General features: G+C 42.6%; 1 long non-coding RNA gene across 3 annotated transcripts in view; it reads left to right on the plus strand.

Moving 5' to 3' along the window:
- Window positions 1-18,084, plus strand: part of LOC102553329 (uncharacterized) — a 70,884-nt gene that overhangs the window by 25,518 nt on the left and 27,282 nt on the right. For 2 of the 3 annotated variants that reach the window (XR_010063061.1, XR_010063060.1), the window contains exons 5-9: window positions 126-8,463; window positions 9,934-9,997; window positions 11,344-12,143; window positions 13,778-13,924; window positions 16,027-16,158. This is a non-coding gene — a long non-coding RNA (uncharacterized LOC102553329). The remainder of the gene's footprint in view (window positions 1-125; window positions 8,464-9,933; window positions 9,998-11,343; window positions 12,144-13,777; window positions 13,925-16,026; window positions 16,159-18,084) is intronic. The other variant, XR_010063059.1, reaches the window with a different exon arrangement.

Here is an 18,084-nt window from a genome sequence, read left to right on the forward strand (position 1 = left end):
ATCCCCTTGGAACTCCCCTCCATGCTCATTTAGATAGGTTGGGCATTTCCCTGTTTCTGTGTTAATACAGGGGAGCTCAAAGAATGAAAGTCAGCAGCCTTTGTTCCTTTGTGTGTGTTCAATAGGTAGCCCCCAATGCACACACCTGCTGCACGACGTGGGAGGAGCTTTTCTGTGGGAGCCGAGGCCACACACAGGTAATGTGATCCATAGTTGTTGTGTGTGTGTGTGACATGCTAATGCTTTTGACAGCAACCATCTGAAAGGGGTGTGGCGAGTCATTTGAAATTTGTACACAGACGGCCCTATCCATTACGCTCGCCCATATCATACCCATAATCTCCGAGGGCGGAGATGCTGTGACACTCGGCAGGCCAAGATCGTCTGTGCCTGTGTACACACAACTCCCACCAACTGGGCCGTGGAGATACTTCAATGGGAGTTTTCAGCCGCATAAATTTAACCCAGTTCAGTCGTGACCGCAGCAGGCCTGGCTAGTCAGAGAGACCTGGCCCCGTGTTTAAAAGGGCTGAAGGCTTTCAAAAAGGCTGCTGGGTTTCATAAGAAATTTTATCCCTGGAGCATTGAGAACTGTAGTCGGATACCCAACACCCTCCTTCTCCTTCTCCCACCATCAGCGGGCCCCAGGCTGGTATCAGAAGCAGAAACAGAATGGACATTAAAAGAAAGTGTATACCATGCAATGAGACCATACGTAGCAGCCTAGCTTATTATGTGAGGGGGGAAACAGCATTTATATGGAACCTTTATTTACCTATCAAATATAAAGGAACACCTTGGAAGCAGCCACCGTTTTGTTTGTTAGTTTGTTTGAATCATAGAACAAAAGCACAAACGCCACATTGCTTCGAGTGCTATAGAGTATACATACTTTCACCCTGAAAAGAGTCATAGGGCTTTCCAATGTGATTCCTGGGAAGCTTTTTAGGGTCTCAAATCATATTGTCAAAGTGATCAGACATTCCTGACCTCAAGCCTTGGTTGCAATAATACCAGGATGTAATCCTAAGCCCTTGGCATTGCAACCCTCCAGGCTGTGAACATTCAAGTCCCATTTATTCCTGACCATTTGAAAGTGGTACTTTGACAAGCAGAGCCTGGGTTTGAATCCCTGCTTTGTACTCTGATAATTATATATCTTGGAGATGTTGCTTGACATCTGGAAGCCCTATTTTTTTTTTCTCATCTGTATTCAGAGGCTGACAATAACTTATTCATGGTGGCACTGTGTGGAAGCCCTCAGAGGAAGGGACATGCTCTGGTGAATGGCTGCAGGCCACTGTTGAACATGTGTTGGGATTCTTAGTAGACATTCAGCAAAACCTTCCTTCTACATTTTGAGTTGGTACTCCTCCAGATCGGTGGATAATAAGGAGACGACCCCTTTGAAGAAATATTCTAATTAGCATCTAGACACAGTGGCACAAACCTGCAATCTGAGTTCTGGGGAGGCCGAGGCAGGAGCATCACCTTGAGTAACAGTGAGACCTTGTTACAAAGAAATAAAAAACTCAAAAAAACAAACAAACAAAAACAACCGGTTTTTGAGTTTGAGGCTAGCCTGGTCTACAAAGTGAGTTTTAGGACCTCCAAGGCTCTTGAACAACAACAGCAAACCAAGCCAACACCTACACATAGAGCCAAAGAACAATTATTAATTTGAAGTTCACATGCAACTTTTTTTTTTACCTCTTCATTTTGGTGAGATCAAAGCCAGAAAGAATTCTTTCAATGTTACAAAACTAATAGGTTTCACTATTCTTCGTTTAGTAACGAAAAATTACCCCTTTTTAGACTTGTTTCTTTCTTCATTAAAAGCAAACCCAAGCAAACGAAAAGAGAGTTGACAATATGCGTACCTCAGTTTGGAATCACATGGCAAAATAAAAAAAAAAAATTCATCGCTCTGCATGACAATGTCCAAAAGGTACTCTAAACACATTAAAAAGAAAGAAAAAGATGTGTTCTTGACTGAGTAAAAGTACAATGGGTTAATTCGAAAGATATGAATAATTCAACATAGAATCATGGGCTTCTTGCATAGTTTCTTATGTGAAAGCACTGCTTTATCACTGTTAAGGAAAACTCAACCCGAGACCTCTCTCCATAGTTGCAGCCACATAGTCATGCATTTCTTTTAAAGAAGAAAGTAACAGCCAAAATTGGTATGTTTGTGGAGAGCACTTGCGGGGGGGGGGGTAGTGGTACATTTGTGTGTGTGTGTGTGTGTGTGTGTGTGTGTGTGTGTGAGAGAGAGAGAGAGAGAGAGACAGAGAGACAGAGAGAGACAGAGAGACAGAGAGAGACAGAGAGAGAGACAGAGAGACAGAGAGAGACAGAGACAGAGAGACAGAGACAGAGAGAGACAGAGAGAGGGGGGAGGGAGAGAAAGAGAGAAGTGGTTGCAATATAACAATTTATATTTGTATAATAAAGTCAGAAGAAATGGGACAATTTGCGTCTGCATGACGGCTCAGCAGGAAAAACACCAAACCTCATGATGGGGGCTCTAGAATCCACATGGCGGAAGGAGAGAACTGACTCCTGCAAATTGTCCTCTTTCCTTCCCATGAATGTGAGGCACGAGTGCCCCTTATACCCTACACTCACAAAATGGATAAATAAAATGTGCTTTTTTTTTTAAAGTAAAAGATTTGCTGCGAACATAAATCCAGGAGATCAATCGATCTCTAAATGGAACATAAAGTGGATGCACAGATAGCGAAACCTAAGCTCATCCCTGTCATCTAACCATCATCAAGTTTACAGGCTTCACAGGTGATGCTAAGTTTAGTTTGTAACCAAGTGTTAAAATACTAAAGTAGAAACCTGTATTCTATCTCTCCCCTCATATCTATTCGTTTTATTTTGCCTCTCAAGTTCTGGCTGAGTTTCAGGTGGGTGTCGCTAGTCTAAGACAAAGTCATGAGAAAGACAAGGCACCTTCCTGCTTTTTTGTTCATGTTTTGCCCCACTTTTGGGTATCCCTTCATTCTCCCTTGCCTGTGTGGAATATCACAGGACTGTACTGGCTGCATCAAATCGATTTAGGACACTAAGCGTTTTCTTAAAAATTAAATTTCCCATGAAAACGTAACAGGACCAGCAACATTGAAACAGGATTATGGGAAAAGTGCCAGAGGTTAAGCTAAAATTCAGGCTGACCGCTTTGTGTCAGGGAGGAGGGGAAAAGGGTCAGAGAGGAGGGCTGAAAGAGAAAGCAGGGCAGCAGGAGAGGCATGGAGGAGAGGAGGGACCAAAATTAGAACAAGAGGCGCTGTTTATTAATAACCTTAGTGACCCACAGGCCCCTGACACAAAATACATTAAGGATTCTTGGGACACTCTGGCCTGTCACTCACAGGAGGAGCCAATAAAATGGTGCTGGAGACTGCAAGAGTGTTCTGAGACCACAGGAAAAAGTAAAAGAAATCAGAATAAGAAGAGGCACGGAGTCAGAAGCATCAAAATATCCTTGTGGTGCTCCATGATCCCCTTCCTTCCCCTCCAGCACTCTACTGGAGTCAGTACGTAGCCCAGGCTGGCCTGGAACTTTCAGCAACACTCTTACACAAGACTCACATTCCTAAAGTTGCAGTAGCATGCCCGTGTGCCCAGTTTTCCTTGCATTTCTTGGTTATTTACCTTGCTTTGTATATAAAGTCATTTCTGTGCACTGAAAGATTTTTATATATTTAACTTTTGCCTGGCAGTTCTATGGAGTGATTTGTTGGTTTAAAATTGCCTATGTTTTAAAAAAATGTAATTTTGGGTTCATTATTAGTATCTAACATTAATATGTAATTCCAGTGCTCAGGAGGCTGAGGTAGGAAGATTGCTCACAATTCAAGGCCAGCCTGACAGTAAGTCGGTTCCAGGTCTCAAAAAGTCAACCAATTGATCAGATCCATCTATCAATCTTAAGTCTATTAACCCTTCACTATCTGATATCGGGAACACTGTTCTGAGAAGTTAGCTGTTGACACACTTCTGTGAGTTCACGAATGCAGACGATAACTGCCTTCTGCTCTTCTCTCTGGTTTTGGGGCTGACTAGGCTCTGTGGGTCTCAAGGTGGGGTCATGTGAACCTGCTCTTTCTTCTAGCATATTTACAATGGGACTTTTTCCATTTGGGAACCATTTAAGAATCTCAGTTCTCTGAAGACAGTTCGTTTTTGGTCCTGTGGTAAGAATTCATTTAATAAAATGATTTCTCTAAGAGCTGTATGCTAGTGGCCCTCTTTCTGTGTCTTTATATCTTATCTCCTCATCTTTCCATCTTCATGGTCCCCCAGTGCTTCTCTTTTTGTTAAGTACCCTTCCCCTTTTGGTAAGCTCTTTCTGGCTGAGTAGTTCCCTGGGAGTTGTGACCTTGTGTGCTACTCTTTAAGACTCTGCTATACTCAAAATGTGAGAGAATGCATTTGTCCATTTATGTTAGCAGTCTAAGGTTTCCAGTTTTGAGGTATTTCATGCAGAAATAAACCACATATTCTCATATTCTCATTTATCTTTTTATATGACCTATACATTTGGAACTACTTCTTCTTCTTCTTCTTCTTCTTCTTCTTCTTCTTCTTCTTCTTCTTCTTCTTCTTCTTCTTCTTCTTCTTCTTCTTCTTCTTCTTCTTCTTCTTCTCCCCCTCCTCCTCCCCCTCCTCTTCTTCCTCCTCCTCCTACTCCTCCTCCCCCCTCCTTCTCTTCTCCTCCTCCTTCTTTTCCTCTTCCTCTTCTTTCCTCTCCTCCTTCTCTTCCACCTTTTCTTCATAAGATGATCTCACATGCCGTGCTTTCCCACATGTAATTTTTCTATTATATTTTACTACTGTTTTCTGGGAAAATTTATTTGTTTATTCATTTGCCATTTGACTGGTTCCTTACTTCAATAATTAGCTAATTTTGGTTCTTTTTGAGTTGTCTAGACAGATAATATTACCCATAGACAATGAATTTTCTGTTCCTCCTACTGCCTAAAAAAATGTAACTTCTTGATTTTTTTCCCTGTCTTACTTCAAGGCAAGAAACACCATGCTATTTAAAGTATTCCTTATTGGAAGTGCCTCTAACATTTTGCTAGTGAGAACGCAATCCCAAACACATTGTGCTTTTGGTCAGTTCTGGTGTTGGATATCCCGCCCCCATTTAACTTTAAATCTCCCTTCCTGAGCCTTCTGCTTGTCAGCCCTCACACTGGAAGCCTCCTGGGACATTTTTCCAAATATTGAATAAGTGTGACCCCTTTTCTACTTGAGTGTTCCCTGGATATACAGACATCTCCTGCAAGTATCATCCCTTCCTCTTCTCATGCATGAATACCCATTGTCCCCTGGCAGTAGCGGTCTCCTTTAATTCTCAGACAGCAAAGTTCTGAGCTGCTCTTGTTTTCTTTCATGTGACAACACCAGGCTATTTTCTGCCAACTGAAAAGTTAGTGTCTTTGCATGAGATTTTTTATATTTTCACATTTTAAGGAAATGCTAAACTATTTTTCTCACATAGAAATTATCATTTCATTTGAATTTGCTGACTTTTTGCCAGTGGGAAGTAAAAATAACCCAGTTTTGCATATGCCAAGCAAAAAGAATTGGTTACATGGGTTTAGGTTGGTTAAAACAATAACCGAGAAGAGGCTGAGGGAGGGAAAAGCCTCCTACACCATCAGCGTCTGACAAAGCTGGGGTACCTATCTCAGGGCAGGCTGGTGGATGCCTCCTGAGTGGGTGGGGGCCTAATGATGGGGGTTCCTTGAGCATGTCACGGTGTCACTCTCTGCCTGCATATCTTCACCTACAAATTGTGAGATAATGCAGGAACTCCAATTAAGCGTTTAGTTTGACACATGTCACCCAGCACACACTTACTACAGTGACTGTTAGGACTATTGAATTTGAAGGCAGAAACGTGGATGGTATTTTAGTCAACAAATAGAAAGTGAAGCTCCTTCTCCACCATGACTCCTCCCTTCATAGAGCCAATTCCTCAGATATTCAAGAGTTTTACGATTTAGGCAATAGAAAGAGAAGTAGTGGCAGTTCAGGTTAAACTTCTACCCAACGTAGAAGGAACAGGTAGTTTTATCCTTTCTCTACTGCCTGTCAGGTTCCCTTGGACCTAACTTGTTGTTTCACACTACCAGGACAAGCCGTTTTTTGCTCATGAAGACCCAGCTTTTCTCCAAGGAAGACATTTTGATACTGGCGGTCTATTAAATCACTGTGCTCATGTGCTCAGAGTTTAAGAAACTTGTCAGCATGTCTTAATTTCTCCAATTTGTTTGCCCAGGGAAACACCCCTATTAGTATGAAACTTAGACCCTGAGAAAGGATATGAACTTTTTTCTGTCTTTCCCTACACAAAGACTGAAATCTACTTTAAAAAAATATGGTGGGAGGTAACTGTATTATTATTGTTTAAAATTAATTATCCTTTGCTCCATATTTTACCTTGTTTATTTTATCTGTCCAGCTTTCCCGGAGGGGCAGACTCGAGGCCCCCATTTGGTTTTTATTAGTGTAATCAGTTAATAGCTGTTCTATAACGCTTTACTTATTGTGTTAATTTTCTCTAGTTATGTCCAGAGGCAGTTTCCTGGAAGACCACATTAAAAAAAACAAAACAAAACAAAACAACCCCAAAATCCCCCTAGCTTCTTCTTTAATGGCTTTGGTTACCACTTACAGCCTCAGCTTGGTCCACCAAGGTACTGAAAATACATCTAAACTGTGGCTAGTATTTTAAATGTATATCTGTGTATAAATGTATGAATGTGTAGCCTATGTCAACCCTAATGTCTGCAGAGACATCAGTACAATCTATCAGCTCCTTGAACTCACTCAGTTACATGCAAATCCTTTTCACAGCTGGGGCCTGGGACAAGAGTGTCCACTGCCACTTAGAGGTTTTCATGGGAATGTACCCCATGTGAGTTTTGATGTTTACAGGACTAGTCCTTGAATATAAATGAGCTTCATAGCAGGCTACATTGACAAACTTCCCTGTGTGCAATAGATTATACCCTCCCATGGCTTACATCCTGAATTAGATAGAAATCATCTTCAGAGTTAACACCACGCATTAGGAGCAGGCTGGACCAGCTCTCTGGATGGCAAGGATCTCAGCTGAGTACCTTCACTGCCTCTGGTTCTGTTTGCTCTTTGTAGTGGCCCTTGGGAAAGAATCCTTTGCAGATGATGGGTCTACATCACACGCTTATGGTTTGCTGTTCAGTCTCTGGCAATGATCAGGGGTCCACACAAAACAAGTTTTCATTAAGGCTTTAAAGAAGTCTTTATGTGACGTGCTGGCTATGAAAACTGACCCATGTTTTATTCCTATTTTGGAACATTTGTACGCACATAATGATCTGTGTTCCGGATGGGACTCGAGTCTAAAGGGAGTTTGGTTTGTTTTTTGTACACCTTGGACCACATATTTACCACAGCTGCCTTTCCTTTGTGACTTGCCACATGAAATTAAGTGTAGGACTTTTCACCTGTGGCATCACATCAGCGCTCAAAACGTTTTGGGGTGTGGAGCAATCCAGACTTTGGATTTTGAATTATACAGGTCCAGCCTGAAGTAAATCTGGGCTGAAGTTAAATACAAAGTAAGATTCTAGGTTAAGAACTGTGCTGACTAGTTACTTGTTAGTTTGACACAAGCTGTACTCATCGTGGAAGACAGAGCTTCACTTGGGGGAAACGTCTCCATCTTATTCACTTGTCAGCAAGTCTGTAGGGCATTCTCTTGATCAATGATTGATGTAGGAGGGCCCAGTCCACTGTGGGTGGTGTCACCTCTAGGCAAGTGGTCCTAGGCTGTACAAAACGCAACCTCAGGGGCTGGAGAGGTAGCTCGGCAGTTTAGTGAATTTGTTGCTTTTGCAGAGGACCCAGGTTTAACTTCTATCACTCACATGGTGGCTCACAGCTTCAGGGCATCTAGCGCCCTCTACTGATCTCTTCAGACACCAGGCACATGCGTGGTGCATATACATACATGTAGGTAAAGCAGCTAGCCAGTAAGCAGCATTCCTCCATAGCCTCTGCTTCAGTTCCTGCCTCCAGGCTCCTGCTCAGAATTGTCTCAGTGTGTGACTTGGGCACGTAAACCAAATAAACCTTTTCCTCCCTAAGTTGTTCTGGTCATGGTGTTTTATCACAGCAATAGAAACCTGACCAGAACTGTTGCAAGTAATGCCTGTGAGAGAAGAGGAACAGAACATGGGACTATAAATGACAGGGAAGAGCTGTATGCCTGGGCAAGTCACTTCTTTCTCAATCTTTTTCCTTCCTTTTTCCACATGAGGACCCTGGGGAAGAACTCCCAAAGAGACTTACTTTTACGGAAGCCTGTGATCCTTTAAGAATGACCAACAGTGCAAATCAAGTCAAAAGACTTAGATGCTCTCTCCACTACTCCATCTCCAGCACCTAGAACAGGTAGAGTATGTAACTGATGACTGACTGAATGGCCCTGGGGAGAGATTCACAAGATCACTATGGGGGGGGAGGTGGGCAGAAGGGAATGTAAGGATAGGGAGGTGTGTGCCAAGGTGTTGCTGGCAATGTTGTGTGCAAAAGAAGATAAGATCTCTTGTTGACTGTTGTAAAAAGAAGATGAACGAAGTGTTGTGTTCAAATGAGTCCAGTTGAGTGTACCACAGACAATGATTGACTTCTTCCCAGTCCCTCACGGGGTAGTATAGTTTGAGAGGTTTACATTAAGCTTATCCCCTCAGAGGCCCTCAGAGGAGGCAATGAATAGATTTGCAAGGAAAAACAACAACAACAACAACAACAACAACAACAACAACAATAATAACAACAGGGACCCCACATGCAATTCAGGGGAAGTACTTTGAAGCATTTCAAGGAAGACTCTGAGAAATGATAATAAAGTTTAACGGGAAGGAATATTAACTGATATGATTTTCTTCCAAGAAGCAATTTTGGATATAATATTTCAAGCTCTAAGTTACAAACTCAGTGACTAGACCTTGAATGCTTTTATTTGTGTCTTGGGGTTTCTGTTCCTTCAATTGAAAAAGAAAATTATTAAGATGATTTTTTTTCCAGAAAGATTAATGGGTATAGCATTGGCTGACCAGTTTCCATAAAACTATAGTAGCATAGAATCACCTAGATTAAGAACTAGGTTTAAATCCTGGGACGGCTTAGTAATACCAGTGCTCAATTAAAAATTCCGTAGCATTGATTTGATGAAGAAAAACGTCATGGTATGACTGCAACTTTCCCTTCCAGTTGTTATTGGACACGTTAATGGAGGGATGTCCTACATAGGCTTTGGCAGTCAGAAGGCCAGTTCTCAAATTAAAATGAAGTTTCAAATCCGAGCATAGGGACAAAATAATTTACTTGAAGGGTAACAAAGGAGGTTCTTGCCTAAAAATAAATGTGATAGATTTGGCTTCAATGTTAGGTGGCACTTCTTTATAATTTTTGTAAACCTGAAATCTTTCATAATTCACACAGATAGAAATGCTAGCCACTTGAAGGTGAAAAATGGTACTGTATTTTATTTTACATTCTCAATGTCTAGCACCTGTTTCTTGGTATGTAAACAATCTATTTAACTGTTTTTGAAAGAGCAGACTAAAAATATTTTGTCAATGTGTGTGTGTGTGTGTGTGTGTGTGTGTGTGTGTGTGTGTGTGTGGTGTATGCATGTGTGGTATATGTGTACATATGTGGGCAGATGCAGAGGCCACAGGAGGACATTGGGTGTCATGTTCTATCTTTTGAGACAGGACTTCTCATTGAATGTGGGGCTAGGCTGACAGTCATCAAGCCCCATTCATTCTCTCTCTCTCTCTCTCTCTCTCTCTCTCTCTCTCTCTCTCTCTCTCTCTCTCGTGCTGATACACACTGAACTCCTAATCCAAATCCAAGTTGTTAATTTTTGACAGAGTCGCAGAATGTGATGTCTTGCTGTGCACACCCTTCCGATAACGAGGTAAGTCTGCCACTTGTACACCAACAAGCAAGCAGTCAAAGCCAGGCTGCATTTGGGGAGTGTGGCTCTAATCCTGAAAACCAGAGAAACGTTAATGGTACATTATAAATTTCTAGTTCTCTTTGAAATATTCAAAGGCGTGGTTCCATGGTTCACAGACTCCTGTGATGACAATTCCTGGGACACAGGAATAGCTGATCTTATTACACAACACTTCTTCACCGGATGATACCTTTAATAAGTGTGAATGGGGGACCAGGAGTAACGGTGTGTGCCTGTAATCCAAACACTAGGGCGACTGAGGCAGGAGGATTAGGAGATTAAGGCCAGTCTAGGTTACATAGTTTGTAACTAGTTTGGGCTATAAAGTAAGACTCTGTCTTTAAAAATAGGACTGGCTGCATTGCCGCTGTTAGGGTCATTCCCAGATCCTAGAATCCCTAACAAAGTACGATCAACAACCTCGCCTCAATTGGCCAACTCAAGAGACAATTTAGTAGAGAAATGTAATAGAAGGAGATTTGATTGATGTCTCATGAGGAGAAGAACAAAGAGGTGACACTTCCTCGTCCATCTCTGAGGTTCTGCCATGAGATTTAGGTTTTTTTTTTTAAGATTTATTATATTTCCAATGTTCTGACTGCATGTATGCCTGCACACCAGACCTCATTACAGATGGTTGTGAGCCACCATGTGGTTGCTGGGAACTGAACTCAGGACCTCTGGAAGAGCAGTCAGTGCTCTTAACCGCTGAGCCATCTCTCCAGCCCCAAGATTTAGGTCTAAATGGAAGGCAGAAGCTGTGTCTGACTAATCAGTCCTGGTCAGGATGCGGCCCTGCCCATGATCACCATTTTTGCTTCAGTTCCTTCTAATAAGGTGGTCTGCAAAGGTGAAATCTCTTCTGGGGAGACACGCTGCTTGTCTGGTTGACACCAGGCTATAAATCTTTTTCTTCTCCCTAAATAAGATTCCTGGAGAAATTTCAGTTTGCCTCAAGAGCTTGATAGCCAAGGAGTAACAAGTGTTCTTAGATTGTCTTCATTGTACCCCCTCCTTGAGGTCACAAGCTGCATTCATGCATGGGGGCATTCCCTTGTTCATGACCTCAGCCTGACTTCAGTGTCTTGCTTCCTAGCCTGGCCTAATGGACGATGCCCAGCTCTGCTGTAGTTTGAATCTGGAGTATCCTCCTAAGGCCCATGTTGTAGAGGGCTTGTCCTTCAGCTGATGTGGTTTTTGAGAAGTGGTGGTGCTCTTAAGAGGTTGGATCTACTGGAAGGAAGTTAGGCCATTTGGAGGCTTGCCTTGGAGGGGGATATTCAGACCCTTCATCTTCCTTTTAGGTGCTGTCATGATTTGAATATGCTTGTCCGAAGAAGTGGCACTATTTGGAGGTGTGACCTTATTGGAGTGGGTGTGTCACCGTGACCATGGGCTTAAGACCCATGTCCTAACTTCCTAGAAGTCAGTCTTCCACCAGCAGCCTTCAGATGAAGATGTAGAACTCTCAGCAATGCCTGCCCCATGCCTGCCTGGATGCTGCCATGTTCCTCCCTTGATGATAACGAACTGAACCTCTAAACCTGTAAACCAGCCCCAATTAAATGTTGTCCTTATAAGACTTGCCTTGGTCATGGTGTCTGTTCACAGTGGTAAAACCCTAACAAGACAGGTGCCATATGTGGTTTTTCCTCTGCCACATCTTCCAACGATGATGTTATCTGTCATTAAAAGCCCAGAGCAATGAGATCACCTCATGGTGGACAGATAACCACTGTAACTGTAAGCTAAACTAAAAGTTTCTTTCTTAACAGCTAATTTTCTCAATATTTTAAAGAATTAAGTAATTAAATTTTTTTAGAGTAGTGAACATTGAGTAATTATTTTTTTTTTTCTTTTTTACAATAGTGAAGAGCTGAGCGGCAGGGCCCATCAGGATTGGAAGACAGCGTTGGGTGCATTGCATCGACTTCAACAAGCTAAAAATCTAACCATGAGCTTAATTGTTTCTTCCAGCCCAGCATAAAAAGAAAGCATGACCCTAGACGTGGAGTGAATGGAGTGTGCAGGTTCCGACGAGTTCACTGCGGCTCCAGTGGGGATCGGGCAGGCTCCAAGCACTAAATAACCCTAATGATATCAGGTAGGGGCTCACCAGGGAGCTGTTTGAGAGTTTGTCAGGGCATATTAAAATACAATACATCCCCATAATCCAAAATGGAACATCAGTCCATCTGTCCATACATTCTTTCCTGATATTAAATTAGTCCAGGGGCTTTTAAAAATTACATCATCTACTCAGACCCCCTTCTTTAGCGAATGGAAATGTGGTGAGAATGGAGAGAAAATCAGAATAACGCACGCTGGTGGAAGTTCCATAATTGAAATCATTATTGCTTCAGACACCAGTGCTTTAATCAGCAGAATCATAAATCAATGCTTCTCACATGTGAAGGTTGAAAAATAAAGGGATGTTAAACAAATTGCTCCTCTTAAAAGGCATGATGCAATTGGAAGCCACTGGAAATGGATAAAAAAGTGCTTTCTGAAGGGACACGTCGCTCTAGCATTTTATCTTCCACTTAATTAAAAAAAATATATTACCTGGTCCTTTCTTAGAAATTACATATTGGAGGTCTATAATGGCTGAGCCTTTAACCCATTTAAAAAATTTACTCCTAGGAACAGTTAATATTTGACGTTTAATTGCTTTTACTTGTTGGAGAAGAAAATATGTTTCTTTCCTTCCTTTCTTGATTGACTTTTCCAAAACTCACCTTGTGGGCTGTGAAGATGGTAGGAAAAATTGACTTTAAGAAATACTCAGTACAGACATATGTGTAGGCAGACATTTTGAGTGTGTGTAGGACTTCTCCGTGAGAGGGTCTGGTAGTTCTCTCTGCACGACTCTGACATGGAGGTGAGATTATCTCCAGTGAATGGTCCAGGTGCTGAGGAGAGGTCTAGAAAGTGTATATGTGTGCACAGGGTTACCTAGGTAGTAAATCAAGGGCATCCTTATTCCATCCACCATGAACAAGTTGCGTGTTTCTAGACATATCTTTTGGTAGGTGTAAGGGGATCAGTGGAGCCAGGACAGACTGCCATGTTGGTGTAGCTAATTCTCACAAGCTACTAGCCAGCACGTGATTCTGAGACATTCACCATATTATCTGTGTGTGTGCACTCGCGTGTGCGCATGCACACACACACACACACACACACACACACACACACACAAAGGCAAGACTTGTGCCTTTCCTGAGAGTGCTTCATGGTGATGGACCTAAAAGAGCTGCCGAATGAACTGTATCAGTCATGTTGACTTGGAAGAGAATCTAATCAGAGTCTTTGCAGAGATGAGCATGAAGGTTGGGCTTCTTCTAGAACAATGCCTGTGTAGACTTTGTGTGAATGTGCTGGCCTTGGTGTCCAAAGGAGGAAAGAAACCATTTATTTGATTTCCACAAGTCAAAAGATTTCCATGTCTGTGCTGTTTGCTTTCCTCCTTTTCCAGGCAATAAATTTAGCACCATAGAGCAAAGTGCTTGCGCTTTCTTTTCTTTTTCTGTCATCCCTTCCCAAAGCTGGTTATTAGCAGAGGCTCTTGAAAAGCTGCTCAAACCAACTGCTTCTCCACATTATCCCTCCAGAGCTCGGGTGACAGGCCTCATCAGGTTTCACCTTCTGTGGCTTGTGGTCACATATGGGCTGGGCTTCCTCCACCTCAAAGGAAAATATTTGTGTGTTGGTCTCATCAGGTTCCTTTTCTCTTAGGACTGGTCCTGCTTGCTCCATCTACACACTGTTGGTTAACAGTGGACCCTCTGACTCTCATGAGGATGACTGGACATGTGACAGAAGACCAGGAGTCCGGGAGGCTGCCCTTTCCTGCTTTAACTTTGTTCTGTCAGAATTGATAAGGTTAGCAACTGTAGAATCAGAGCATGTGGAGAGGGAGAAGGGGAGAAGGAGGAGGAAGAGAGAGAGAGAGAGAGAGAGAGAGAGAGAGAGAGACAGACAGACAGACAGACACACACACACACACACACACACACACAGAAAGACGCTGGAGAAAGTCATTATTTAGGTGTCCTTTTGTTTATTCTCCATCTCAAGCTCCAGTCATCCTTCTGAACCTCCCGCCCCCATCCCTGGGCTAGGATTACAGCCTGGAAAGGCCACACCTGGGCTTTTCCTGAGGGATCTGAACTGAGGTTCTCATGCTCGCTCAGCAGGCATTCTGACCCATTGAGCCGCCTCCCCACCCCTGAGCTGTTTCTGAGATGGGTTGGTACAAGGCTGGGAGAAGGCTCCAGGGAGGAACCTGGTTTGGGACCCGAGAATGGAAATCTACATGATTTACACGTTCGTCCCCATGGATAGGAGACACACAGAAGCCAAAGGTCACCTTTTTAAAAAGTTGTTGTTTTTCCTTTCTTACTCCTTTTCTCTTCTTTTCTGTTTCCTTTTTGCTCATCAATACTAATTCTTATTGTCTAATGAAGAAGAGTGACAAGGTCGTGCCATATTGCTGTCGTAGGGACTGTTGTCAAACCCAAGGACTACACTAATGGCTGCCTCCCCTATCCCTTCCCTCCCCAACCCCTGGGTCTCTTCTGTCTTAGGCTGACCTTAAACTGTCTGTAGCCAAGAACATCCTAAATGTACTGGTACAAAGAGTGCGTGACTGTACTCTTATGTCCAATTTATGCAAGGATGTGGAACGAACCCAGGACTTCATGCATGCAAGACAAGCAGTTCGTAAACTTGAGCTGCGTCTCCAGCCCTTAAATCTTTATAAAAACATGGTTTTGAGCTACCTATGATCTGATGATAATAAGATTGTATAATAATCATGTGGAAAAAGTAAACAGAAGAGCTTATATCCAGGGAAAATAGGCAAATTTGTAAGTGCTTATCTGCAACTAATTAACAAAATGTCCAGTGGTATCAGGAGCTAGGCTTAAAGCTTTCCTGTGCATGAGATGTAGGCGCTGTGTGAATAATCTTCAGCCGAGAGGATCTAATTGATATTCTGCCAGTTTAAGGGAGGCCCGAAGAAACAACTCTTACATAGCGAGGTCCAAAGGTCACAGAAAGGAAAGCATCTAGATCCATTTGAGACTTTTGTCTTGGACTGGGGCCCAGAACAGTGTTTTTAAAAACTTGTTTTATGTGAGAACATATCTGGAAATATTAGTGGAATTTGTGGACACTTTCTCCAGAAAAACACATCCATCAATAACATCTTTGGTGTATCTGTTTACTTTAAGATTTGCCCTGTAAGTTTTCTTTTATCTCTACATACATACATGCATCTATCTATCTATCTATCTATCTATCTATCTATCTATCTATCTATCAATCATTAATCTTACCCACCAATATATCTATCATCTATCTATTTGTATGGAATGTAACACACACACACACACACAGAGAGAGAGAGAGAGAGAGAGAGAGAGAGAGAGAGAGAGAGAGAGAGAGAGAGAGAGAGTCCTTTTCCTAGTGCTCCAAACATAGACACAGTTTCTTCAGAACGCATTTCACCCTTGGATGGGTGGCTGAGACTATAAAGTAATGATTCTGAATAATTTAGGCTTCCCCTCCCCCTGTCTCTGACACAGGATTTTTCAGTGTATCCCTGAGTGTTCGGGAACTCATTCTGTAGACCAGGCTAGCCTACAACTCACAGATGACTGCCTGCCTCTAGCTCCCACATGCTGGGATTAAAGGCGAGCACCACGATTGCTCAGCACGTTTCAGTACTTTCAATTATATCATGTTTTTAAACTTTAATTCCCATTTGTTTATTTATGTGTCACACACACACACACACACACACACACACACACACACACACACACCACTGTTCATGTGTAAATCAAAGGAGTCAGTTGTCTCGTGTGGGTTACAGGGGTAAAACTCAGTCTGTGAGGCTTTATGGTGAGCCGTGTAGCTGGTGGGCTAGCTATCCGTCTGCCCTTCAGCATTCTGTTTAATATGACACTTTGTTCTTGTAGATTTCGATTTCCAGTTAAAACCCGCCATCGGGTGTTCAGCAGGACAGTGAAAGAACGCCCGGCACACTGAACCAACAGTCAGAGGTTGAACCTACCAGCAAAGCTGGCTCTGATGGACAAACGCTTCCTAGGGTGAGATTAAGAGCTGCTCTTGTTGGTACACGGAGAAAGGTAGTGTTGTTCCATGCATACGTCATAAGTGCACATGTGTAAGACATAACAGTCCTAGATGACACAATGGGGCAGATGATGCCTGTGTGTGAGTCTCCATGAGGATTCTGAGGCGCAGGGCTCTGGAAGTAGCCTGCCAACTCTCGTTCCCGTGCCTCTGATGAGATTATGCCCACCCCATGACTACTCCGTCTCACAATATTTTTATCATCTGGAAGACGGAAATTATTTTTGCTATTTCCATTTTCTGAAATTGAAAAAATAAAAAAAAAAAACTCTCAGGTGAAATCCCTGAAGACACCAAGTGCTCTCTCCCTATCATGCTTAGAGGTCATCGTCTACCCCAGAAACCATCATCGTCTACCCCAGAAACGTCTCCCCTAGCCGTGCTCTCTGCCTCTGCTACGAAAGATGGCAAAAATTATGTGCACTCATGCATCTGGTCAATTACACAATGCTCCACCAGCAAGGGAAATTCCTTCCCCACTTCAGGTGGTGCACAGTTATGCCCCGGAGCCCAGGACGGGCATGCCTTGTAACTTTTTAACCTAGTTAGTGTAACTGCCAATATTATTCCCGTTCATATAAATGTCTAATCCTTTCTTGAATCTTGCTAGACTATTTCCCTCAATAATATCCTGCAGCAGTGAATTCCAAAGGTGCATTATACGCTGCTTTAAAAATATTTCCTTTATTCGTTTTAAATTTGTTGCCTTTTAACATCGCAACGTGGCCAGTGCTCCTGACTTAAGTGGAACAGGATAAAGACAGGGCTTCACGTCTCCTGGCACTTTCTTACCTATTACTAAACCCCATCTTCTCTCACTATTTTCTGTCTTGTCACTTATAATAGTGATTAAGCGAGGTGATTTGACTAAGTGGTTTTATGCTACCTGGGACACAGAGCAGGCATTGGTCCAAAAGCTGTTCTTGATACTCAGTGTGATTTATTAAATAAATATTTACCCAGTACCTATTTGTGTAGGAACTGTTTCAGTTTTGGAGAGACAGCTTTGAATAAGACTAGGCCATTGTTCAGAAGGACCTGACTTTTCTTGAGAGGAAATGGGCAGTAACATAGTGTATAAATTATAAGGTGCCATTTCAGGGTCAAAAAAGATCTATCCATCCTCCACATCCTCAAAGTCTACCCGACTTGGCCTGGTTTCTTGCTGGTTTTTTCCCCCCCTTCTAAAATCTGTAGCACTACAATTATTTACATAGCATCTACATTGCATTGAGTATAACTATCTGCAAATCATTAACGTGCACGCAAGCATGCGCATACATTATATCAAGTTCCATATCATGCAATTGAAGGGACTTGAACACTGTGTGAGTTCAGGGTCCTTGGGTGAACAGGGGGTAGTTGGGTCAGGCCACCTCTCAGACGTCTATATGACATCCCAGAAGATGTCTCTGTGGCTCTGTGGTTTTTGTTAAGTATGTGAATGAACCAAGACTATGAAAGGTCATTTTAGTAACCTTGTCACACTAGGTCTGGAAGGAACAGTTCTCTAATGCTTCTCATAACTCCCAAGCGTGTTGGAGTAGATGAAGGAAGGAATTTAGCCAGAAAGATTCCAGTTGCAAGACCTAAGGTGCTCTATCTAAGCAGCTAGGTGACCTTGGGCAGGTCACCTTATTGCTTGCACCCAAATCATTCTTCTTCATAAAAATAGGAAGAAAGTTTTCTTCTTTCTTGGGACTTTAAGTATTTAGGTACCGTTATCTGAAGTTCTCTCTCTCTCTCTCTCTCTCTCTCTCTCTCTCTCTCTCTCTCTCTCTTACATTCTTTCTACAGTCTAGTCATTATTTGCCTCCATGTCCACCTTCTGACAGTTCCTCATCCCATTCCTCCTCCTCTGTCTCCAAGAGGGATGTTCC

This window comes from Rattus norvegicus, chromosome 1 (genome assembly GCF_036323735.1).
Source record: "Rattus norvegicus strain BN/NHsdMcwi chromosome 1, GRCr8, whole genome shotgun sequence".
NCBI lineage: Eukaryota > Metazoa > Chordata > Mammalia > Rodentia > Muridae > Rattus > Rattus norvegicus.